The sequence below is a fragment of the Protopterus annectens genome, chromosome 6.part0 (assembly GCF_019279795.1).
Source record: "Protopterus annectens isolate FY-2018-M chromosome 6.part0, PAN1.0, whole genome shotgun sequence".
In the NCBI taxonomy this organism is placed as follows: Eukaryota; Metazoa; Chordata; order Ceratodontiformes; family Protopteridae; genus Protopterus; species Protopterus annectens.
Window position 1 is genome coordinate 1,324,739,792 of NC_056737.1, and position 27,264 is coordinate 1,324,767,055.

General features: G+C 45.7%; 1 protein-coding gene across 1 annotated transcript in view; it reads right to left on the reverse strand.

The window, feature by feature from the left end:
- ARL5A (ADP ribosylation factor like GTPase 5A) overlaps positions 1-27,264 on the reverse strand; it is a 413,163-nt gene that overhangs the window by 264,673 nt on the left and 121,226 nt on the right. The gene's annotated exons all lie outside the window — the stretch shown is intronic.

Sequence of the window (27,264 nt, forward strand, 5' to 3'; positions counted from 1 at the left end):
TAGGTGAAAAAGAGAAAGTTTTCCTCCGAGGGGGGCTTCCAGGCAAGAAGTTCCTGCAGCCCAACAGAGGGAGTCATTGAGTCTGTTTTCTATGAGCTTGTGACCTGTCCTCTCCTCCCCTAGGGGTGGAGGCAGTCCACTGTCTTGGTCTCTAAGAGGCTTGTGTTTTGAGGCCTTCCTTGGGAGCGTCTATACCTACCCCCTCTGAGGCCTGTCAGAATTGGGAAAGGACCAATTTTTAGTCGGCCAATTCCTATTAAATCTGGGTAGCTGTACTTGTAAGAAATCTTTGACCATTTGCATTGATTTTGCCTTGTCCTCCATCTTCTTTATCACCTCTTCAGCTTTAGATCCAAACAAAACATTATGCTGAACAGGAGCATCCAATAATTTAGCTTTTACTTGATCTGGCAAGTTTTGTTCCTTTAACCATGCATGCCTTCTAATGACTGTGCCAGAGGCAGCAGCCCTACAAGAAGCCTCTAAGGCATCAAATCCACAGTGTAAACCATGCTTCCCAACTTGTTCAGTGGCATGCATTAAGTCATGTAATTCCTTATCTGCACAGGCGGAAATGGAAGTTAAAGTACAGTTTTGTACCTACCATAAATGTAGATGTTCGAGGATCCACATTGCTGCAGTCCTAACTATTGGGTAGTCCGCTGTCCAGTCGGCCCGAATACCAAAGTATATGGCTGACGTCGGTCAAGGCGCATTAGACTGACGTCAGTACGTCAGGGTACTAATGCGCATGACCGACGTCATATCCTCAGTCTTTTCTTGCCCCAGATGTCAGAAGACCCTAAAAAGACAAGGCCAAAACCAAAAACTCCAAACATACCTGCACCAAAAATATGTACAATATATACAAAATTACCAGAATACAACCTCACCTACACAACCACCCCTAAACACAGAGGGGAAGGAGGGAGGTAAATTGGACTGCAGCAATGTGGATCCTCGAACATCTACATTTATGGTAGGTACAAAACTGTACTATGTTCTTCATTCCACATTGCTGCAGTCCTAACTATTGGGTAGAATCCCAAAGCAGAGGTAAGGGAGGCTGGCAAATCATAAGGAAGCAGGAGCTGACAACATGCCTTGCAAAATAGCTGTGGCAAAACCAGCCCTAGACTTAGAGTAGAGAGGAAGGTGATAATGCTTAGAGAAAGTATGCACTGAACTCCAAGTAGCTGCCTCCAAAATATCCTTAGTTGCCACCCCCCCTAAGAAATGCTGTTGAAGTGGCAGTAGCCCTAGTGGAATGAGGCCTAATCCCAGCTGGAATCTCCTTGCCATGATGGGAATAACAAAATGCAATGCAAAACCCAATCCACCTAGAAATAGTTTGTTTTGACACAGGCTTGCCCTGAACTCAAAGCAAAAGAAACAAACAACTGCTGAGACTGCCTAAAATCCTTAGTCCTGCTTAAATAATAACGCAATTGCCTGTGTACATCTAAAGTGTGCAAAATCTTTTCCCTTTATTTTGGGGATCTGCATAAAAAGTAGGCAAATGAATAGTTTGGTTTAAAGCCACACTAGAAACCACCTTAGGCATAAAGGAAGGATTAGTACGTAATGATACCCTATCCTTATGAAAAATCAAAAAAAGGCTCAACCGCCATAAGGGCCTGCAACTCAGAAACCCTTCTTGGAGAAGTAATGGCCAACAAAAAGCAGTCTTCCATGACAAGTATTTCAATTCAGCAGTAGCCGAGGCTCAAAAGGTTGTAGAGTAAGTTTCTCCAACACAAAATTGAGATCCCAAGCAGGAGTAGGAGCTCTACGTGGGGTCTTATATTCTTTGCCCCTCTAAGAAATTGCTTGAACAAAGGATGTGAAAACAATGGTGGGTCACAATCATAGTGAGCTGAAATTGCTGCAGCATGAATCTTAATGGAAGAGAAAGACAAACCTTTGTCCAATAACTCAGTAAGATATTGAAGAGCCACACTCAAATTAGGCTCAGAAATCTCCAAATTCTTTGCTGCAGTCCAAAATAAAAATCTCTTCCATTTTTCTGCGTACACTTTCCTTGTACTAGGTCTTCTGGCTTCCATAATCACATTTAAAACTTGTTGAGGAAGTTGAGACCTGCTGTCCTTCAAAACAGAATATGCCAGGCTGTTAGATGAAGAGAGTGAAGCTTGACATTGAGCAGGTGACCGTCCCTCTGAGACAACAGGTGTGGAATCAAGGGTAAAGGCCATGGAGGCTTCCTTACCAGACTCCTCAGTAATGGGTACCAGTGCTGCCGAGGCCAATCTGGAGCTATTAAAATCATCCTTGGCTTGTCTTGTCTGACCTTTAGAAGCACCTTTGGGAGAAGAGGCAGAGGTGGAAAAGCATACACATGAAGATTTTTCCAACTGAAAGAAAGAGCATCCACTTTCCAAGCTGTGTGATGAAACCTCTTTGTGCAAAACTTTGGCAGCTGGTGGTTTAGTGGTGAAGCGAACAGATCTATGTCTGGAGTTCCCCATGACACTGTCAATTTTTGGAAATACATGAAGATCCAGTTTCCACTGTGGGGATCCATGATTTGTCTGCTTAACACATCTGCTAAGGAGTTCTGTGCTCCCGGCAGAAACCTTGCCTGAAGAGTTAGTTGCAAGCTGAGCGCAGTCTCCCATAAAATCATTGCTTGCCTGCACAATGGGTAAGAATGTGTTCCCCTTGTTTGTTGATGTACCACATGACAGTTGTGTTGTCTGTTAGAATCAACACCTGCCCTGGAAGAAGTAACTCCTTGAAAGCCATTAATGCAAACTGGACTGCTAACATCTCTTTCATGTTGATATGTAGATGCTGTAGTCTGGCAGGCCACTTGTCTTGTATCCACTTTCCATTTAGATGAGCTCCCCAAGCAATGTCTGAGGCATCTGTCGTTAGAATCTGACTCGCCTCTGGCCGGGTCACAGAGAGTCCCTTGTTTAGGTGACATTCCTGAGCCCACCACAAAAATTCCTTTTGAATGCAAGGTATTATTTGAATGACAGTGTCCAAATCCTGGCAGTGCTGTGTCCATACATTTTGAGATACCATTGCAGCTTCCTCATATGCAGTTTGGCATTGGGAAGCACCAGAATACAAGATGCCATGAACCCTAAGGCTTGAAGGACTGTCCTTGCAGTCAGCCCGGACTGAAGAGATAGTTGATGGAAGTAACTGGAAAGATTCTTTTGTTTGTCCGGGGTTAAAAGGCCATCTGGGCTGCTGTATTCAGTCTCACACCCAGAAAGCACATGTCTTGAGAGGGTACTAGACTGGACTTTATTTCGCTCACAGAATACCCTAGGCATCTTAGCACTGCTATCACAAATTCCAAATGCTGTAGAAGGTCTTCCTTTTCTTGAGCCAGAATCAGGCAGTCGTCCAAGTAAGGATAGATTTGAATTCCTTTTAGCCTGAAGTAAGCTATCACTGGAGCCAGAACCTTTGTGAATACTCTGGGCGCAGTAGATAAGCCAAAGGGCAATGCAGAGAACTGATAATGAGAATTTCCAGCTCGAAAACGCAGATACTTCCTGCAACTTAGTCTTATAGGCACATGAAGGTAAGCTTCCTTGAGATCTAAAGTTACCATCCAGTGATCTTTGCCCAGCAGAGGTAAAAGCTGTTGTAACGTCAACATTTTGAACTTGGGAATGTCCAGATAAGTGTCGAGGATAGATAAATCTAAAATTTGTCTCCACGTGTTCCCCTTCTTCGGTACTAGGAACAGGCGAGAATAAAATCCTAGGCCCCTTTCTGGCACAGGAACTGGCTGAATGGCCCCTATTTGGAGCAACAGAGAAATTTGCTTGTGAGCCTCTGTTCTTTGTAGAGGAGGAATGTCTGGCATGCCTTTGAAAGGAGGCAAGGTATGGAAATAAAACCTGTAACCGTGGTGAATGATATCCAGAACCCATCTGTCTTGGGTAATTAAATCCCAATTTTCTTTGAAAAGAGACAGCCTTCCTCCCAAAGGTGCTGCCAGGCGAGAATGTACTGGCAGCTGAAAAGGCAGGTCATTGGGTCTGTTTACGAAAGGACTGACCCCTGCCCTCACCAGAAGTCTGAGCAGGTGAACTCCCTGTTCTAGGCCTAAAAGAACCTTGAGCTCTGCCCCTACCACGCCTAGACCTACCCCTAGACTGGGAATCATAAGCAGGATATGTCCATCCCTTAGTAGGCCAATTTCTACTAAACTTCGGAGGCTGCACCTGCAAAAAATCCTTAACAGTTTGCATAGACTTAGCCTTGTCCTCCATTTTCTTTAAAACTGCTTCCACAGGCGAACCAAACAACACATCAGACTGTAAAGGAGCATCCAAAATCCTTGTCTTAACATGCTCAGCTAAATTCTGATCCCTCAACCAGGCGTGCCTACGAAGAACAGAACCAGTGGCAGCCACCCTCGAGGAGGCCTGCACAGCATCAACTGCAAGGAATGCTTACCCACCTGTTCAGACACATGAACTAAATCCTGCAACTCTTTACACTCAATACCTTCAGCCAGAGCATCCATCTTAGACTTCAATTGTGAAAGGAGATAATTCTGATATTTTAACATATGAAACTGACAATTCAACGCCCTCATGGCTAAAGTGGAAGAAGTATACACTTTCTTTCCCCATCTATCCAAAGCCCTTGCCTCTTTATCAGGAGGAACAGGATTTTTAACAACAGAAGCCTTCACACCTTTAGGCCCCTGAGAGACAGTTTCCGGGTCTACCCTAGGACTCTTAACTGCAAAAACATCTTCTACCACATTCAGAACAGGAGGTATAGCTAAAGGCCTATGCTGGGGTAAAAACAAGAATTCCCTAAGCCTCTTCCTGGAATCAGAGAAATCTTGACCTTCCCATTTAAAATGCTCCCTCATGGAATGCAGAGTCTCTGAAAAAGAGAAATCCTCAGGAGGCGAAGCTGAAGGAGTAGAATCATCCACATCAGAATCAGAATAAGGAGGATACTCCTGCAAGTCTTCAGCCGAAGACTCAGAAGCCTCCGAACATTGCTCAAAACTCTCAAACTCAGGTTCCACCCTAGGCCTCTTATCAGGAGGGGGCATAGAACCTCTAATCATAGTAATCAAATCCTCTGCCATTTTTAGCATATGCTTCTTAGGCAAAGACCCAGAAACACTCGGAGAAACCCCCACTGAAGCTAAACCAGGCCTGCCTCTTAAAGAAGCCTTGGAAACAGAAGGGGAGGCCCTACCCACCTTAGGAAGAGAGGGAAGAACAGCCACCTGAGAAGCCCCTTCAGCCTGGCCTACTTCCTGAGAGGACACATCCTGTAACAGTAAAGTTTCTCCCTGAGACTCTAAAGAAACTCCTGGCAGAACCTCCGGCTCCACTGAGCCTTCTAAAGAACCGACGTCCGGGACTGTCGGTTCTTCCACTCTAGGCTTCGCTGCTTTGTCCTTGCGCTTTTGGCCGAAGCGGGCGTCGGAGCATCCGACGGCATTTTATAATTACAACGCTTCCCAAACACTAACCTGGCACAGTCTAACCTTCTCTTAATAGTGCGTTGGTTAAACCTCGCACAAGAGCGGCATCCAACAACGACGTGGTCAGGCCCTAAACAAGGTATACACAAAGTATGGTAATCCCTATGAGGTATGTGTTTCCCACAAGAAATACAGTTATTCACTTTTTCTGACATCCGGTTAAATACTGAGGCAAGGAAAACCAAAATATTCCCCAACGGGTACTTAGCCAACTTTGATTCGGTCTGAAACTCTGACTTCAGAAACTTTCAGAACGCCAACCTGCACTCGCAAAACTGCTTCTGCATCGGACCATGCGGCAAAAAAGACTGAGGATATGACGTCGGTCATGCGCATTAGTACCCTGACGTACTGACGTCAGTCTAATGCGCCTTGACCGACGTCAGCCATATACTTTGGTATTCGGGCCGACTGGACAGCGGACTACCCAATAGTTAGGACTGCAGCAATGTGGAATGAAGAACATCTTTTGTTTTAAAACAGAAGAAATTGCTGGTATTTCAGCATATGAAACTGAGAGTTTAAAGCCCTAATAGATAAAGTAGCAGAAGTGTACACTTTTTTGCCCCATCTTTCTAAAGATCTGGAATCCTTCTCAGTGGGAATGGGGTTTTTAGCAGAAGCGGCCTTAACCCCCTTAGGGCCCTGAGAAATGGTTTCAGGATCAGCAGTAGGATTCTTGTATAAAAACTGGTGGGAATCAGGAACCCTATAATATCTGTCTGGCTTAACAGGAGCTGGAGGAAAAGAGTCAGGAGTTAAGTTAGCCTCCAAAAAAGCATCATCCACAATATCCAAAATAGGAGGAATAGCCAGGGGTCTATGTTGGGGAAGAAGAAGAAAATCCCCAAGTCTTTTCTTAGATTCAGAGTACTCCTGTCCTTCCCAGTGAAAATGTTCCCTCATTTCATGCAAAGTTTCCCCAAAAGAGAAATCCTCAGGGGGAGAAGCTGAAGGAATGGATTCCTCAGCATCACAATCCTCAAAAGGAGGGAAAGAATATTCCTGGTCAGAAGAAGAAACCGAAGAAACAGAAGCCTGATCAGAGGAGTCATAATACACTTCCTGCCTTGGCCTTTTATCTGGAGGGGGATGTGAACCCCTAATCATAGTAAGTAAGTCTTCAGCCATCTTGAGTAACTGTTTCTGAGACTTGGGTGCCGGATCAGAAGAAGCCTGGGCTGCAGTCTTTGATATGGAAGGAGTCTTTGCCTTTGTCTTTGCCTTTATTAGAAGTTGAGTAGGCCTGAAAACCCCTTCGGAAGCCGGTACCTCCACAGCGGCTCCGGACCCATCTGAAGGAGCATTGTCCGAAGGTCCTGCAACAGAAATATTCAAAGGCCTAGTTGGCTCCTCGTGGGAGTCTGTTTCGGCCATCGGTTCCGAAATGGCATACGACAGGGGCTGCAAAAGCACCTCACTGACGACGGCCGAACCTGAAGCTGGCTCTGCTTGTACGATATAGTCTGATTTGGACCTCGGAGGCCTGTCTTTATCCTTGCATCATTTGTGAACTCCGGTAGCCGGAACCATATCCGACGACATTTTGTAATTAAAACGCCTACCAAAGTAATGAAATGCAAAATCGTACCTTCGTTTAATTGTATGTTGATTGAATCTAGCACAAAACCGACAACTAGCTACGTCGTGGTCAGGGCCTAAGCAAGGAATACAGTAAGAATGAAAATCCTTATGAGGTATTTGCTTCCCACATGAAATAGAATTATTAACTTTTTCTGACATCAGACTGGAGCAAGAAAAAAAAAAGTTTCCCCAACGGGGTACTTAGCTTTGAGTAGAAGAAGAAAATCTTCGGACTGAAGTTCGTTTAGAAAAAAATGTCAGGAGTCAGCCGACCGGCACTTGCGAACTGCTATCACCGCATGGCAAGAAAGACTGGAGAACATGGCGTCTGCTGTCAGCTTTGTACTCCTGGCGCTCTGACGTCAGGGAGCATGGCTGAGCAGCCGACGCCGGACCCAGACTTTGGGATTCTGGCCGACCGAGGACTGCCTGCCGGCAGGGGAGAACCCTACAGTCATGACTGCAACAGTGAAACACGATGAACATCAGATATCACACGAAGCATTGATGCGGTCAACGCCCAAACAATAAACACACCGAGTGTGACCGTCTGAGTTGGGCATCTTACGCCCGCACTTACCACACTGATTAAAACCCAATTTGGCTTTTTCAGACATGACAACCACCACACTAGTCCAAGCGACAAGGTAAACAGTAAAAAACAAAATAAATAAATAATAAATAAATAAAGTTTAAGAAAATAAGTTTTTTTTTTCAAATCCAGATAGAAAGTGAAGAGTACTAACAATGGCACTTAGAGATACCACAAGTGGTAGGATAGAGGGCCTACCTAAGGTAGGAGAGAGGGACAGTACCAACGATGGTATAAAAGGAACTACCAAAGGTAGAGGGTAGGGAACAGAACAAGTAGAGGAGTCTATAGACGAAAGATGAAAATTAGCGAAAACTGACTAAAAAGTAAGGTATTGATAGGAATTTCCACAAAAACTCTACACTTAGCTTGAGAGCAAAGGCTTGGCACGTCTGACGAGGAACACGGCAAACGAGATCTGAAGAGACTATGAGAGTGGCATTATAGGTAGGTCTTAGCTGAGAGTTTTTTGGCTGGCGCGAGCTTGGTAATGGCAGTGTCAGTTCCGAGGACGAAACCAAAGTCCTAACAGTAAGGAATGAATAAAGATTTACATCATCAGATCAGGTTTTACATTAGCATGAATTTTTTGAAAAGTATGAAGCTCAAACGTCTGTTATTATTTTCTAATATCTGTCTAATGATTTTCCATTAATTTGGCAGAAAACCAGAAATTTATGAAAAACGGACCAAAAATATGAGGCAAAAATCTGGACATTCTGCGGCAATTTGTACAGTTGAGAGGTATGTCTGACTGTGGAATCAAGATTTTGATTCCAATCCGGCATATCAGAAGAATCCCAAGTGAGCATCCTTATGACAGCCTATCTAGAGTAACATAACGGCTGGAAAAGTACTTTAATGGAAACCATTCAACACTGAATATGGTTGAGAAATGAGTAAAAAATCCAAGTTTATGTCCTTTGAGGCATACGAAGATCCAGCACTAGGTGACTTAGTCAGTTGCCTAGGGTCTAAAGGTTGGGGGGGGTGCCACAACATTTAATTTAAACAAAACAAGAAGTTATGTACTCACCATAACGTCCATCTCGCCTCACATTCTTACCCATGGGTTCGTAGCCGAACCTCGGCTCAAACTCGGCCATACTCTAGCTCAAAGTATTTCGATTGGCTGGGCTAAGAGGTATCCCATGCTGGACTGCTCCCTTTCCCCAGATCTTGTTTGTTGCAAGCTCAATCACTCACCCTCCATACACATAACGCAGAGAAGGAAAAAACATTTCAATAATAAAAGGAGTACTAAAACCAGAACTAACCTACAAGTCCCTCCAGGATGGGGGAAGGCGGGAGGGTAAGTAAGAATGTGAGGCGAGATGGACTACATACATTGAATGTTATGGTGAGTACATAACTTCTTGATGTTATGTAGTCTAATCTCGCCTACATTCTTACACGTGGGACAGCGTCCCCAGCACCTGAACCCTGGGAGGCTCAGTGGAAAATACTCCTGAGCACCGTGGAACCAACGATCATCTGCCTCTGGATACCAAATCCAATTTGCAGTGAGTAACAAAGGTGTGAGGAGATGCCCATGTAGCTGCAGCACAAATATCATCCATAGACATCCTGGCCTGAAATGCCGTAGAGGTAGACATAGATTGGGTAGAATGAGCCTTCACTCTAAATGGTGAATCCTTGCCATCTGAGGCATAAATGAAGGAAATACAACTAGAGATCCATCTAGACAAGGTCACTTTGGAAACAGGAGACCCAATCTTATTTTCTGAAAATGAGACAAATAGCTGATCTAATTTTCTAAGATCCTTCGTTCTATGCAAATAAAAATGAAACTGCCTGTGAACATCCAGCTGGTGAAATTTAAATTCTGCCCTATGAGAAAACTTTGGAAAAAATACGGGCAGTTCAATGGATTGGTTGAGATTATTAACCAAAGCCACTTTTGGCATAAAGGAAGGGTTTGGTCTGAGGGAAACCTTGTCCTTGTGAAAAATGAAGTAAGGCGGTCTGATGGACAAAGCTTGGGGCTCCGAGACACATCTAGCTGAAGTGATGGCTACCAAAACGATAGTTTTCCAAGTCAAATATTTCAGTTCACAAGTAGCTTCAGGCTCAAAGGGGGAAGAGGTGGGACACTGTAGCACAAAATTTAGGTCCCAAGCCATGACCGAGTCAAAGACTGGAGTGCGAAGCAGCATAGTGCCCTTCAAGAATGCCTTACAAAGTCTATGCACCATTAGACTGGGTTCATTAGCGACATGAAAATTGGAAATAGCGGCCAACTGTACTTTAATGGTCATGGCTGCTGACCCCCAATTGAAAAGCATGGAGAGAAATTCCAGAACTGAAGAAATTGGAGCTGTATAAGGATCACTTTGTCTTGCCTGAGCCCAGATGGAGAATCTTACTGGAGTAAATCTTTCTGGTCGAAGGCTTATGGGAAGAAGACAGAATATGAACCACTTCAAGAGAAAAATGATGAAGCCTGACTAGTGATGGAAGTGGAGTAGCCTGGCTGTCAACCGGAGGGTCTGAAGAGAGGGATGGAACTGCACTGACATACGAGTCAGTAGATCTGGCTGTGGGTCCAGAATCCAGGGGGCGTCCATGAGATAGGGATTGAGAAAGGGGAACCAAATTTGACGAGGCCAGTGTGGAGCAATCAGAATCATTCTGCTTCCCAAGGATTGCACTTTCTGAATAACCTTTGTCAGCAGAGAAACAGGCAGGAAGGCATAAAGAAGACCGGAGGGCCAATCGTGAACTAGAGCGTCCCTGGGTGACTCCCCCTGAGGGGGGATAAGGGTGAAGTAGCTGCGGCACTTGGTATTGAGGGGACTGGCAAATAGGTTGCAGCAAGGCTGACCCCATCTGCGGAAAATCTGCTCCGCAACTTGACTGTTCAGGGACCACTCGAAAGGCATCAGAATAGCTCTGCTCAACCTGTCAGCAATCCCGCTGGACTTCCCCGGAATGTGCGTTGCTACAAGAAAACATTGGAAAGACACTGCCCACTGCCACACTCGAATGGCCTCTCTGCAAAGGGGGTACGACTTGGTTCCTCCCTGTTTGTTCAGATACCACACCACCGACATATTGTCTGAGTGGATTGCAATTTTCCCGAGAGGAAGAAAGCTCTAAAGTGCTTGCAATGCTAGTAGCACTGCTCTCATCTCCAAGATATTGATATGCAAATGCATCTCGTGTTCCTGCCAAGTGCCTTGGACTGTCCTGCTGAGAAAATACCCCACCCCCACCCCATCTGGGAGGCATCAGTGGTCACTGTGGCAACAGGAGGGGATAGGACGAAGGGTTTTCCCACATTGAGGTTGCTGGTGCGAAGCCACCAGCGTAGATCTTGCTTGCACTTGTCTGTGATCATTATAAGATGAGAAAGTGGAAGATGGTGTAGAGACCACTGGGCGAAGAGTAGCCACTGAAGGAGCCTCATGTGTAGCCTCGCCAGAGGAACCAGCATAATTGTTGCAGCCATCGTCCCTAACAATTTGAGAACTGTTTTTGCCTTCACTTTCTTTAGAGGGAGCAACGTGTACACCTGTTGTTGCAAACCCTGAATCATTTCTTGTGGTAAAAACACCTTCATGAGCACGGTGTCTAACTCGGCGCCTATAAAGGTGACAGGGCAACAAGGCAGACTTTTCCCAGTTTAGAGTGATGCCCAATTGTTGACACAGCTTGATAGTGGTGTCGCTGGTCTGTAGTAGCAGATGCCTGGTGGTGGATGAAAGGAGCCAGTCGTTCAGTTATGGAAACACTTGGAATCCCTGACATCTCAAGTGAGCAGTCACCACTGCCATACATTTGGTGAACACCCTGGGGGCTGTGGTGAGACCAAAGGGCAGGGCATGAAATTGAAAATGACTGGTTCCCAGCCAGAAGCGTAGGTGACTTCTGGATGCCCTGTCCATCTTTATATGGTAGTAAGCATCCTTGAGGTTGATGGAGCACATCCACACTTCTTTTCCCAACAATGGGAGAATAGATTGCAACGTGACCATTCGGAACTTGGGACTTCTTTACGTGGAGGTTCAAGCGGCTGAGATCCAAGATGGACCTCAGGTCCCCTGTTCTTTTCGACACCAAAAAGAATCTGGAGCAAGTCCCTAATCCGATCTAGTCTGAGGGGACATGCTAGATGGCTCCTTTTTCTAGCAGCTTTATAACCTCTGAAGCTGCGGAATCCCTTTGATTGGGTGGAACATCTGGGATTCTTTTGATCGGTGTGGGGGGGGGGGGATGTGATATCCTCCGGAAACTATTTTTAATACCCATTGGTCCTGGGTGATGTTTTGCCAGGCTTCTGGGTATAGTGAAATGCGACCCCTGACTGGCTCCGGAAACGCGCAGTCAGGCCTCCCATCAGGAGCGCTGGTAGGGAGAACCACCGTCTCCCTGGTTGCACAGGCCTCCTCTGCCTCTAGGGCGGCATCTACCTGAATTACTACCCCCTCCCCTGCCTATGGAGGGGGAATCACTTTGTGCATCCTGAAAAAAAACACTGCGATTTCTTGAACCTCATTTTCCCCACTCTTCTGGATCTTGGTATAAGGTCTAGAAGGCATGGAAAACTCCCACAGCAGACAGAGTTTTACCCTCTTGCTTGCACCTAGTGAGAGTGTCTTTCACCTTGGTTCCGGACAGCGAGGAACCAAACGGGGCGTTGGTGAAAGTGGACTTGAAGGCCTCCACGAAATTACAGAGGCGCATCCAGGAGTGCCTCCTGAGAGAACCTCCGGTACTCACTGCCCTACTCGCTCCTTCGGCTGCGTAAGAGATCAGCCTCATGGAGGAGTTAGCAATGGAATTTAGGGTAGATATCTGAGAGTTGACTTTCTGAGCCACTGCGTCAAACGTTACTATGCAGAGAATCTCCAAGCTCTTTCAGGAGATCTATTTGGAGTCGTGTAAAATGGCGACCGCAGAGTAAAGGCCGCTGAAGAAAACATAAGCTTCCCATACCGGTCCATGGTCCTAGACTCCTTGTTAGGGGGATGGACGGTAGATGAAGTCTCAGCCAGTTCCTTCTTGGTGGCCGCTGCCACCACCATGGCAATCTACTGGAACGTTCTTCGTGAGAAACTCTTTGTCAGTGGGGTCTGGTTCCACAGTGTCAGGAGTTTCTCACATCCTTCGACAAACCAGATCCAGGAGTTCGAAGGGTGGAGAAACCCAGGAGGTGGAGGGCTGAGCCCCAAAGGCCTTCAGGAACACAGACTCCTCCTCGGAAGGGGGTTTTGAGGACCAGTAACCTCTCTGCTTCAAGATCTCTAGGATATCACTGAAAGAGATCCTCAGAGGACGACTTGGGGGGGACCCCTCAGATTCCTCGAGGTCGGTGTCTGATGTAAGAGACTCTTTCTGGGAGTCTATGTGCTTCCTCTTGCAAGTTCTTTTTCTGGGTGGCTCCTCAGGCAAAAACTCTGGGGGGCCCTCAGAAATCTGGGGACAACTCATGGAGGTATCCTGAGGCCTTGGATCGCTACTGCCCAAAGATAGGGGGCGATCAGAGACTGATACCGGAGCTGGAGGGGGTAGAGGGTCAGTGCTGTATGATGCAGCTGAGGACCTGGCCAGCACGCTCCGCATGACCTCGAAAGCTGGTCCCCCTGAAAATCAACCAACCGTGGAAGACCTCTGAGCAGAAGGGACAAGGTCCAAAGCAAGGGTCAGGCTCACCCGAGCCGAAGCACAGAGAGGGAGGCTAGGAGCTGAAGAGTGGCCCGAAACCTCCCCCTCGGGTCCAACCAAGGAACCATGAGTCCTGGACCCCGTTGACGGAGCAGACTGGGTCAGAGCTGAGACTGGGTCAGAGCTGAGATCAGCGCCAATAAGCCAGGATAGGCTATCGGAGCCAACCTAAAAGCATCAGATGGCGCTAACCACTCTGGCTCCGAAGGCTGAGATTTGCTCGGAGTAGGATCTATCGACGATGGATGGGTGATGGGCTCTGGAGCCGACTGGGCCCAAAGGCAATTTAGCCAGCACCGGTGATTGGAGTAGTCTCTGCACCACTCTATCCACATCAGAGTGCGTCCTGGAGGACCTAGAAGACAAGGTAGGAGATCTAGACCTCCTCTCAGAAGGAGACCTGCGAGGAGGAGAAACCTGTCTAAAAATTGGAGACCGACTCCGAGCTAGTATCTCGGTCACCGGCTCCGAGAGGCTGGGAGCCGATGTAGGTTCTGTTGATTCACAAACTTCAGCACCGAAGACAGTGGAGCAGGGGATGCCACAGTAGGCTTAGTAACTTTCTCTAGAAGCTCCGATAATACAGACGGTGCTGGAGATTGTTTTTTTGCTTTGGATGTTTTGTCTCTTTTAGAGGGAGAGGACTTAGCACTAGAAGACCTCTCCAAATCTTCCTTGAAGGAGGGTTTCAGTAGACCCTTTAGAATTAGTTTGTTCTTCCTTTCCTGAAGAACATGAGGGCTGAATGCAGGACAGAACGCACAAGACTCCTGAAGGTGTATAGCCCCCCAAACAATAAACAAACACAGAGTGCCCATCAGTAATCAACATCTTATACCCACATTTACTACATTTTTTAAAGCCCGAAGGCTTATGCTCTTCTGTATCCTTAGACATGGTCGGCAGGATACTAGACACACCACAACAGTAAAACTGACACCAGCAACAAGTGTGGGAACTAGAATCTAATAAACTACAGACACCACACATGGACCTCTAAACTCAAGCGGTCCTGACAGGAAAAAACAAGGGGAAGGACTAGGTCCTCTAACTTAAATGGCCCTATCCCAGAGGGGATAGGTACCTAGAAACAAAACGAGCACAAAAGGGAAAGCAGATAACCAAGGGAGGACTAGGTCCTCTAACTGAAATGGGCCTAGCCCGTTGGGAGATAGCAGACGGGATACCAGACAAAAAGTAAGACAAAGGCTACAAAAGGCCGCACAAAACAGCTTCCACAAACCAACAACACACACACCTAGCTATAAAAATAGTTTTTGGAGCAAAATTTTAGTCAAATAAGACAAAGTTATACTTGGCCACAGCCAAGAGCGAGACCACGTCTGAGCTTTACGAGCGGCAAACGAGATCTGGGGAAAGGGAGCAGTGCAGTGTGGTATACCTCTTAGCCCAGCCAATTGAAAGACTTCGAGCTAGAGTATGGCCGAGACGGAGCCGAGGTTCGGCTTCGAACCCACTGGTAAGAATGTAGGCGAGATTGGACTACATAACATCTTACATTTCTTCTTTAAGGACACAGGCTGCATGCATCTTTAGTAGCACCTGTGCCTGTGTCATACTGAAGACGCACAAACATTTAAAACACTGAAACTCCCCTGCCGTTCCTTTGCCAGAAGAAAGGCATCTGAGTGAACATGTGGGTGTGTGTGTGTGTGTGTGTGTGTGTGTGTGTGTGTGTGTGTGTGTGTGTGTGTGTGTGTGTGTGATAAATGCCCTAGTTAGAAATAACAGGTTAGTTAAACTTTCTCAGGCTCAAATCCTGTACCTTCATTACAGTACACAGGAGCCCGAATCCTCTACACCAGCTATCAAACTGTCATCAGGGGGTGCATTTTCAAGGAATGTTGAGTTTCACAGGAAAATACGTTTACTGTTGCTCATGCTAAGACTGTTTTCAATGTGTAACAGTTTTGTTTAGCAAATGGCCATCATCGGTATGTGCTATAAAATGTTAGTAGCACAACACGTAACATACGTGCTTTTGGTGCAGAAGGCTGTGGGTTCTACTCCTACATCATGTAGACTGAGTGCTGATACTGCTGTGCCCTTTACGGGGGAAGACAGGTGTGACACTCTGCTGACCGTGTCCTCCTTTGGATGAGATGCCTATTAGCTATGAACCCGTTGTCAGTTTGACAGCAAATACATATTTCAATATCACCAACTTACCAATTGTTTTTTAATATAACATGGGCAATTTATTCTTCAAGGGCAGCAGGCACTGAATTTGTAGATGAAGCACTGAAATATAAAAAGTGTTTGCCAGCAGCGACTTCATTAGTCACAGATCTCTTTAATGTAAAACTATTCAGAGAACTTTTACTTCTGTAGACATTATGTATATCAACTGATACTGGTGCACTGTAATGACAGAGGACCCAGTGGCCTTTTGTGGTTAAAATGTTCTGAAATGGGTTTAGTAATTATTGGTTCATACATTTTGTTTTACTGCTAACTGGAAAAATGTTCAAAACTACAAATTTAATACACACTAACAAGTGGTACTGTATTATACAAGGAATATAACTGAATACAATCAGTAGGATTCTTCAAAAAACACATGCATGTATGCATGGTCCTGTAAATATGTGCATGAGATCTATGGTTTGAAAACAGTCCAAAGGTGAACTTAATCTGCCATTAGCCAGACGCATTTTCGTTGAATGTGGGTTTCAATGAATGCGCATTTTAAGGGCAGAGAAGCCTACTGTTCATGCCAAGTCTGTTTCATTGTGAGACTGTATTGTTATATTTAGTAAACTGCTATCTGTGTTTGTGCTATAAAATTTGAAATAATTTTAAATAATCTCTAGAAGGTTTGAAAAGAGTTTAAGGTAAGTGGGGATAAATAGTCAAGCAAATGGATACTTGAATGGCTGCAGTGGAGGCGGCCCTGATCCATCACCTTGCTTAGGGCTCCATTCGACCATGATCCAGCTCTGCTCAGAACTGGTATATTTACAGGTCCATGAGCCTGTGCCTTTAAAAAAATGTTTTGTGCACGTCTGTCAAAACTGATATTGCACATTATCAACTGAATAGTTTTGTTGTTTCTTGCTTACTATACAACCAAACAGAATATCCAATGAAGCAGTAGATGCCAAAATTCAACATTTTCAAGCAAACATGGAATTAACAATAAAATGCAGGTAAAATGAGGGCACACATTACATTACATCTATAACATGCACAGTAAAAGTACAGTTGTGTACACTTGTCATAAATGTAAATGTTCCAGTGTATTCACTGTTGCAGTCATCACATTTGGGTTATCTGCTTGCAGGTAGCCCTCAGTCAGCCTGATTATCAAAGTCTTGGGTCCTGCGTCGGTTGCTGTCTCGTCTTCCATGACGTCAGGTAGTCAGGGGTTTAAAGCATGCAGCCGATGCCATTACATCAGTTTTTCTTGCCCCAGATATCAGGTGCCCCCATAATGGGAAGCAATTATATACAAGGTTATACCTCCAACAAAAAGCAAATACACCAGAAAGCTTTAAGCATAGTACACAAGAATACAGGTACAGTCAATAGAAGTCAGGGGGCTGGAGGGAGGGTAACCAGGACTGGAACAGTGAATACACTCCAACATCGACATTTATAGTAAGTGTACACAACTGTACTATGTTCTTCGTGTTTCACTGTTGCAGTCATCACATTTGGGTAGATTTCCAAAGCTAAGGATGGGAGGAGGCAATCAGATAGCATTAGGACCGGCTATAAGGCCCTGCAAGACTGCAGTGGCAAAACCAGCTCTAGATACAGAAAAAATTGGCAAGTGGTGATGCTTGGTGAAGGTATGTACAGAACTCCAGGTAGCAGATTCTAGGATGTCCCTGGTAGGGACACCTCTGAGAAAGGTTATAGAGGTAGATGCAGCCCTGGTGGAATGTGGTCTTATCCCCTGTGGGGTAGGTTTTCCACTGTGCTTATAGCAGAAATAAATGCAATGGCCTATCCACTTAGAAATGGTTTGCTTTGAAATGGCCTTCCTCCCTGATCCTGCAGCAAATGCAACCAGCAACTGTTCAGATTTCCTGAGAGGCTTAGTCCTGTCCAAGTAAAATCTAAGTTGGCTGTGCACGTCCAAGGAGTGCAGTATTTGTTTCCCTTTGTTCTGTGGATTAGAAAAGAAGGATGGCAAATGAATGAACTGATTAAGGGCCACACTTTGGGCATAAAAGAAGGATTGGACGTGAGGGACAACCTGTCCACATGAAAGATTATGAAAGGCTCCACTGCCATGAGGGCCTGTAATTCAGACACCCTTCTTGCCGAAGTGACGGCTAGAAGGAAGGCTGTTTTCTAAGAAAGGAATTTCAACTCTGCATTTGCAGCTGGCTCAAAGGGGAGGTAGAGTGAGCTTTTCCAATACAAAGTTAAGGTCCCAGGCTGGAGTAGGGGCTCTCCTGGGTGTCTTTGGCCCCTCTGAGGAATTGCTTCAGCAGTGGAGAAGAGAAGAGGGATGGTTCTGTATTGTAATGTGTTGAAATGGCTGAGGCATGAATTTTGATGGAAGGAAAGGAAAGGCGCTTGTGAAGCATCTCAGTTAAGTACTGCAGAATATGCAGTGAATAGGGCACTGCTGTGCCCATCCCCAGAGTCTGGCTCCAGGAAAAGAATCATTTTCCATTTCTCAGTATAAGATTTTCTAGTACTGGGCCTCCTTGCCTCCAGAATGACATCCAACACTTGTTTACTGAGGGATGGTAACGGAAAGATCAGGTAATCAGCCAGGGTGCAAGGTTCAGGGTTTGAACCTGTGGGTGCAGAATCTGGCCCTCCTGCTGGGACAGCAGGGCAGGGGTCTGGGGTAGGTGCCATGGTGCCAGCAGTGACACACTGTGCAAGAGGGGGTACCAGTGTTGGCATGGCCAGTCTGGTGCAATCAGTATTGCCCCTGGTTTGTCCTGTTTGATCTTTAGTAGCACTTTGTAGAGGAGAGGCACAGGGGTAAAGGCATAAACAGATAGGTTTTTCCAGGTGAAGGACAGGGCATCCACTTTTCAATGTTGTTTGTGGGGAGTCCTTGTGCAGAATTTGTCCAATTGGTAGTTTGGAGTGGAGGCAAACAGGTTTAGCTCTGGGCTCCCCCATTTGTTTCTCAACATGTTGAATATCTTTGGTTCCAGTTTCCACTCGTGTGGGTCCATTAGATTTCTGCTTAGGTCATCTGCCAGTGTATCTAGCTTGCCTGGCAGGAATTGAGCTTGTAGGTGCACTTGGTAGCTCAATGCTGTGTTCCACAGAGCCATGGCTAGTCTGCAGAGAGAGTATGAGTGGGTTCCCCCCTACTTGTTTATGTACCACATAACAGTGGTGTTGTCCGTCTTTACCAATAATTGTCCTGGAAGAATGTGGTCCTTGAATGCTGTCGGAGCATTCTGTACAGCTAACATTTCTTTTTGATTGATATGCAGGCGCATTTGTCTTTGGTTCCATTTTCCCTGAATGCACTGCCCTGCCAAGTGAGCCCCCCATGCATAGTTTGATGCGTTTGTTGTTAGGGTTTGGACGGTAGGGAGTAGAGTGAATGGCAGTCCCTTGTTTTGGTGGCTGTCCACTGCCCACCAAAGGAACTATCTTTAGACAAGGTATGACAGGAATCATTGATTCTAAGTCCTGCAAATGTTGACACCATAGACTTTTTAGATACCATTGTAGTTTCCTCATATGCAGTCTTGCATATGGAATTAGTAGAATGCAAGAGGCCATGAACCCCAGGGCTTGCAGTATTTTCCTTGCAGATAGATGGGTCTTTGTAGCCAGTAGTTTGAAGTAGGCTGTCAAATGAACTTGTTTCTCTGGCGTGAGGTAGGCCATCTGGGAAGTTGTATTCAAGCTTGCTCCCAGGAATACAATTTGTTGGCAGGGTACAAGATGGGATTTATTTTTGTTTATGGTGTACCCCAGAGAAGTTAGTAATTTCTTTACAAATGCCAGATGATTTAATAGTATGTCCTGGCTTTCTGCCTGAATTAGACAATCATCCAGGTATGGGCATATTTGAATATTTCTTTACCTGCAAAATGCAATGACTGGAGCTCGCCACTTTGTGAATACCCTGAGCGCAGTAAATAATCCAAAGGTCAGTGCAGAGAAAGCACAGTTTTGTACCTACCATAAATGTAGATGTCCGAACAGGATAGCATCTGCAGTCATAACAAATGGGTTGTCCTGTCGTCAGGCAGCCCTTCGGTCGGCCGGATTCCAAAGTCTGGGTCCGGCTTCAGCTGATGTCGCACTTCACCCGACGTCATCTCTGCTGGTCTTCGGGTATAAAGGCATCAGCCGACGCCATTTTCCTCAGTGTTTCTTGCCCCAGATGCCAGTTGCCCTCTTGGTAAGCTAAATTTTGGATAAATGCCAATGTTTCCAAAAAAGTAGAAGGCAAACACAAAAAATAACAATGTATGTACATATATACAAACAAATACACCATAAGAGACTCCCCCCCAGCTAGCTATTAGGAGGGCAAATACCCTAGGAGTACCACAGAGGGGAAGGAGGGTGGGTAATCCTGACTGCAGATGCTATCCTGTTCGGACATCTACATTTATGGTAGGTACAAAACTGTACTATGTCCTTCAAGGATGCATCTGCAGTCATAACAAATGGGTAGAATACCATAGCCAAACTAGGGGAGGAGGAAGAAGAATTATGGTGTAGTTAGGATCCCTTGCAGTACAGCAGTGGCAAACCCTGCTCGGGATCTAGAGTATAGAGGTAAATTATAATGCTTGGCAAATGTATGCACGGAGGTCCAAGTAGCTGCCTCAATAATGTCCTTGGTTGCCACTCCTCGTAAGAAAGCTGTGGTAGTGGCTGTAGCCCTTGTAGAATGAGGTCTTATGTTCTGTGGAATTGGTTTTCCGTGGTAGGAGTAACAGAATCTTATGCAATTTCCTATCCATTTGGAGATTGTCTGTTTGGAAATTGCTTTTCCTTCCCTTCCTGTTGCATAGGCTACTAAAAGCTGGTCAGTTTTTCTGTCACCTTTGGTTCTGTCCAGGTAGTAGCGTAACTGTCTATGTACATCCAAGGTATGCAGCAGTCTTTCCCCTGTTCTGTGGATTGGGAAAGAAGGTAGGTAGGTGGATTGCCTGGTTTAAAGACACTCTGGATACCACCTTAGGCATAAATGTAGGATTAGTTCTCATGGACACCCTATCTTGATGGAAGATTAGGAAGGGTTGTACTGCCATTAAGGCCTGTAGTTCAAACCCTCCTTGCTGAAGTAATTGCCAGTAGGAAAGCAGTTTTCCATGATAGGTGTTGAAGATCTGCTGTTGCTGCTGGTTCAAATGGAGGGAGTGTCAATTTTTCTAGCACAAAGTTCAAGTCCCATGCTGGTAATGGTGGTTTCCTAGGAGGTTTTACATTCTTGATCCCTCTGAGGAACTGCCTGAGTAGAGGATGCGAAAAGACAGGTGGATCAAGCTGTATTCTGCTGAAATAGCTGATGCATGTATCTTGATGGAGGAATAGGACAGGCCTGTATGTAGAAGCTCTGCCAAGTACTCCAGGATGTTAGCAATATCTATGTTCGACACATCTTTTCCTCTTTCAGTACTCCAAATGACAAATCTTTTCCATTTTCCTGCATAGTTCCTTCTGGTTGAAGGTCTGCGGGCTTCAAGGATAATGTCTTTAACCCTTTGGGATAGGTCTGGGTTAGTTGCTGCTATGTGATGTTCCAGGCAGTCAGTTGCAAGGTTTTTAGGTTTGGGTGCATGATGTTGTAGTTGTTCTGAGTTAACATCAAAGGCATCAGGGGTATTGACCACATTCTCCCTGAGACATGCTCCTCAGCAATGGATACCAGTGTTGTCTTGGCCAATTCGAGCTATCAGGATTATCCTTGGGCGTTCCTCTTTGATTTTCAGTAGTACCTTGTGCATCAAAGGAAGAGGTGGAAATGCATATGCTGTCAGGCCTTTCCAACTGAAGGATAGAGAGTCCACCTTCCATGCAAGTGGGTGGTATGTCCTTGTGCAGAATTTTTTGAGCTGGTGATTGAGTGGGGATGCGAATAGGTCTATTTGTGGCATTCCCCATTTCTTTGTGATGGCCTTGAAGATGTCCGGGTGTAGCATCCATTCGTGAGCATCCGAGGTGGTTCTGCTTAACATGTCTGCTAGGATGTTTTCTTTTCCCGGCACAAATATTGCCTGTAACTGGATGTTGTAGCTCAGAGCCATATTCCAAAGGTCCAGAGTCATTCTGCATAGGGGGTATGAATGAGTACCTCCCTGTTTGTTGACGTACCACATGACTGTGGTGTTGTCTGTCCTTATTAAATGGCCTTCTTTGAGGAATGGTCTGAATTTCTGTATTGCTAGTTTTACTGCCAGCATTTCTTTTTGGTTTATGTGCAGGTGCAGCTGGTCTGGAGTCCACAATCCTTGTATGCATTTGTCCAACATGTGCGCCCCCCAGCCTAGGTCTGAGGCGTCCGTTGTGATGGTTTGGCTTGCTTGAGAGTTGTGGAAGGGCAAGCCTGGGTTTGACTGGCATGCTTGAGCCCACCATAGGAACTCCTGTTTCAGGCATGGGATTAGTGGGATTTCGGTTTCTAAGCTGTGCCTGTGTTGAGACCATAAATTCTTTAGGTACCACTGTAGCTTTCTCATATGCAGTCTGGCATGTGGGACCAAGATTATGCATGATGCCATGAAGCCCAAGGCCTGCAGTACTTTTCTTGCTGTTAGTTTGTTCTGCTTTGTTAATGCCAAGAAGTAAAAAGAGGGAGTTGTTTTTGTTTTTCTGCAGTTAGGAATGCCATTTGTTTTGCTGTGTCCAATTCCGCACCCAAGAATGTTCTTGTTTGGGATGGTATCAGTCTTGACGTTTGTAAATTGACTGTGTATCCCAGGGCTTGTAGTAAGCAAATGACTCTTTGTAAATCTGTTGTCAGCTTGCTTTTGTTGTCCGCTTGTAACAGGCAGTCGTCCAGGTATGGATAAATTTGGATTCCCTGTAGCCTGCAGTGAGCGATTACTGATGCCAGGCATTTTGTGAATACTCTGGGCGCAGTAGATAAGCCAAAGGGCAATGCTGAGAATTGATAATGCTCTGATCCTGCAAGAAATCTGAGGTATCTTCTGCAATTTGGACGTATGGGGACGTGCAGGTATACCTCCTTGAGATCTAGAGTTACCAGCCAACACTCCTTGCCCAGCATGGGAAGAAGTTGCTGTAGGGTCAGCATTTTGAATTTTGGGACAATGATGTATGTGTTTAAGATGGACAGGTCGAGAAGGTACTAGGAAGAGTCTGGAGTAGAATCCTTTGCCCTGTTCTGTTACTAGTACTCTTTCCACAGCTCTTATCTTTGTTAATTGCGCTATTTGCTTTAGAGCTTCTGTTTTTTGATTTGGAGGTAGGTTTGGCATTTCTCTTTTTACTGGTAAGGTGTGGAAGTGGAACCTGTAGCCTTGGTCTATGGTTTGCAAAATCCACTTGTCTTTTGTGATATAGTGCCAATTTTTCGAAAATAAGGCTAACTTTCCGCCTAAAGGTGCTGTTATTTGCTCCCTGGTAGGCGGTGTCAGAGCCAAGTCACTGTGATTGTCCTGTTGCAGTGGCAGTGGTTGTGTCTGTGCCTCGGTTATTGCCTTGCCACTGTCGTCCTCTGTAGGCACCTCCTCTGGATTGATTTCTGCCTCTAGAGCGTCTATTCCTGCCTCTGAGATTTTGAGGAGTCTGGAAAGGACCAATTTTGGCAGGCCAGTTCCTGCTAAACCTTGTGGGTTGAACCTGTAAGAAATCCTTAACTGTTTGTACAGATTTTGCCTCCTCTTCCATTTTCTTCATTACTTGCTGAGCAGGTGTACCAAATAGACTGGCCTTATCCATAGGAGCATCTAACAGCTTTGCTTTAACATGATCCGGCAAGACCTGTTCTTTCAACCATGCATGCCTTCTTATCACTGTGCCAGTCATGGCTGATCTAAATGAAGCCTCCAGTGCATCATAGCCACATTTTAAAGAATGGTTACTAACCTGCTGAATGTTATTCACCATTTCTAAAACATATTTCTTATCTAAGGAGTCATCAGTGGAAAGCTTCTTAGTTAACTGATCAAGCATAAACTCTTGGTATTGGATCATATGAAACTGACAGTTTAAAGCTCTAGCTGAGAGAGTAGCAGAGGTGTAAACTTTTTCCCCATCTCTAAGGACCTGGATTCCCTTTCAGAAGGAATAGGGTTTTGCTGAGGTCGAGGCTACTGCCTTAGGCCCCTGGGATATAGTCTCAGGATCTGCAAGTGGGGCCTTGTATAGGTGGTGATGAGTGTCTGGCACCCTGTAAAATCTATCTGGTTTGGCAGGGGCTGGAGGTAAAGTATCAGGAGCAGTGCAAACATCATTAAATGCATCATCCACAACAGGTAGTACTGGAGGTATAGCTAAGGGCCTATGTTGTGGTAAGTGCAGAAATGTCCTAAGCCTTTTTCTGGAATCTGAGAAATCTTGTCCCTGCCATTGGAATTGTTCTCTCATGGCATGTAAGGTTTCCCCAAAGGAAAATTCCTCTGGTGGAGAGGCAGATGGAATGGATTCCTCAGCATCGGAATCTTCATAAGTAGAAAAAGGAGCCTCTGGCTGATCTGTAATGTCTGAGTCATCCGAAGAATCATCAGAGGACACTGGCTCGGGGGGCTCTGCTCTAGGTCTCTTTTCTGGGGGCTGAGAGGCCCTGTCTGGGTGAGATTGGGATCCCCTAATTAAGGATATTAAATCCTCTGCCAGAGTAAGCATTTGTGAACTAGAAGTGGGCCTGTGTGAGGGGGGCTTAACAGGCACTGATTTAACAGTTTTGGCTGCTTTAGCCCTGGCAAAGGCCTTAATAGACATGGCTGCAGGAGGCCTAGCAGCACCACGTGCTGGGGTAGAGACATCCAAAGGAATGGTGTCTGATAAATCACTAGGAACCACAGTAGTAGGCAAAACTTCTGAGGCCGATTCAACTAAGGTAGCAGGAGCCTCAGTAGTAGTCATGGATTCGGCTGAAGATTGACCGGTTTTCTCGGTTTCGGCTGAAACAGAGACACTCGTGGCTTGCTTGACCGTGGTTTCGGACGAAACCGCGGACCGCGAGTGTTGGTCTTTTTCTTTGCGTTTTTTAACAATTTGGGTAGTCGGAGGATCCGACGGCATAATGTACGCAAAATCTGAGCCGAAAAACTGTTCAGCAAACTCCGACCGACGCCTAAGCGTTCGTCGGTTGAAGGAAGCACAGGCCGAACAGGCTGCTACGTCGTGGTCTGGGCCTAAGCAAGGCAGGCAGTAAGAGTGGAAATCTTTATGAGGTATTTGTTTCCCACAAGTTAAACAGTTATTCACTTTTTCTGACATCGGCTGAGGCAAGAAAGAGTCCCCAATGGGGTACTTAGCTTTTTAGAAGTCTTCGAAGTATTATTCGGTAGTAGTAATCTCTGGATCTGACCGACCGGCACTTGCGAACAGCTTCTGCTTCGGGCGCCGCGCGGCAAGAAAGACTGAGGAAAATGGCGTCGGCTGATGCCTTTATACCCGAAGACCAGCAGAGATGACGTCGGGTGAAGTGCGACATCAGCGGCCGGACCCAGACTTTGGAATCCGGCCGACCGAAGGGCTGCCTGACGACAGGACAACCCATTTGTTATGACTGCAGATGCATCCTTGAAGGACATCCGATAGTGCATGCAGCCTGCTCTGAAGCGGAGGTAACTTCTGTAAGATTCCCTTATTGGGATGTGCAGGTAGGCTTCCTTTAAACTCAGTGTTGCCAACCACGCATTTTTGCCTAGCATGGGAAGCAGCTGATGAAGAGTTAGCATTTTGAATTTTGGGATTACCAAAAAAGTGTTTAGGATAGACAGGTCCAGGATAGGACGACAGGAATGGTCTTTTCTGGTACCAGGAAAAGTCTTGAGTAGAAACCTTGCCCCCCCCCCCATTCTGGGACAGGTTGAATAGCCCTGATGCTTAAGGAGAGACAGAACTTGCTTTTGAGCCTCTGCCCACTGATTTGGAGGTAGGTCTGGCCAACCGTTTGGGGTTGGTAAGGAGTGGAAGTGGAACCTGTATCCTTGGGGAAACTATATTTAAAACCCATTTGTCTTGGGTAATGAGTTCCCAGTTTTTTGCTTGCAGGGCGATCCTTCCCCCTAAAGGAATTGTCAGTTGAGCAGGGCTTGGAAGGTTTAAAGTTAAGTCACTGAGACAGTTTACCATGGGGGGAGTCTTACTACTCCCAGCTTTGGAAGTGGGAGCCCCCCACTGTTTAGGCCTGTGAGTACCTTGGGACTGAAGCCCGGGTGTTCTGCTGGTTCTGGGTTTGGACCGAGAAGGCCTGGAAGAGGCAGGAAAGGACCAATTCTTAGACGGCCAATGCCTACTAAATCTGGGAGGCTGTACTTGCAGAAAATCTTTAACAATTTGCATAGATTTAGCTTTTTCCTCCATCTTTTTAAGTACTACTTCTGCTTTGTTTCCAAACAGGTGGTCTTGGTTTATGGGAGCATCTAGTAATTTAGTTTAACATGACCTGGCAAAGATTGCTCCTTAAGCCAAGCATGCCTTCTAAGTACAGACCCAGTGACAGCAGCCCTGCAAAATGCCTCTAATAAATCAAAACCACATTGCAAAGTATGTTTCCCAACTTGTTCAGCAGAATGCATTACGTCCTGTAATTCTTTTTCAGCACAGTCAGGAATCAACATAATTTTCTGTTTAAGCAATCCAACAACATGCTGCTGATATTTTAACATATGAAACTGGCAGTTTAAGGCCCTAATGGCCAAAGGTACAGAAGTGTATACCTTCTTCTTACGCCATCTGTCCGGGGCTCTGGAATCTCTATCAGAGGGGGTAGGGTTTTTGGCAGTAGTAGCCTTAATGCCCTTGGGTCCCTGTGAAATGGTCTCAGGATCTGCAGTAAGATTTTTAAAGAGGAACTTTTGAGAGAGTCAGGTATCCTGTAACACCTATCTGGTTTACTGGGAGCAGGAGGTAAAGTGTCAGGGGCCAGGCTAGATTCAGAGAAGGCATCAGCTACAATGTCCAGTACAGAAGGGATAGCTAAAGGCCTGTGTTGAGGTAGGAGTATGAATTCCCTAAGCCTCTTTTTGGAGTCAGAGTAATCCTGGCTTTCCCAGCGGAAATGCTCCCTAAGAGTATGCAAGGTTTCACCAAAAGAGAAATCCTCTGGATAGGAAGCAGAGGGAATGGAGTCCTCTGAATCAGAATCCTCAGGGGTAGATAAGGGCAACTCCTGGTCAGAGAAAACAGAAATTTCAGAATCCTGATCAGAAGAATCAGAAGGAAAATCATTCCTAGGTCTCTTAGCGGGAGAAGGGTGGCTTCCCCTGATTAGAGTAATAAGGTCTTCAGCCATTCTTATCATTTGTTTTTTAGGCAGAGGGGCCTGACCATGCTGTCTGGGTGTCGGTTTTCTAGGCATGGATCGAGTTTTAAGCCTTGAAGAAGATGGCGTTGGTTTAACATGCAAATCAGTAGGCCTGAATACACCCTCAGAAGCCGGTGCCTGCATAGTGGCTCCGGACCCATCTAAGGTAGAGACATCCACAGGTTCCACAGTCGAAGAAGCATCTCGCAGCATACTGAACTCCGAATGGGTCTCAGTAGAGGCCTGCGAATCTGAAGTAGCGAGTATCAGGGGCTGCGAAAGCTCCTCACTGTGTACCGGCGAACTGGCAACTAGCTTAGGAGAAGTGTCATCAGCAGCTTTGGACTTCTACTGTCTGTCTCTGTCTTTATCTTTGTGTTTTTTCAGAATATCTGTAGTTGGGTGGCTTACCAAAGCCATTTCTGGATAATCGAACAGAGTACCAAAATATTTAGATGCAAAAATATAGTACGAGGTTTGAAT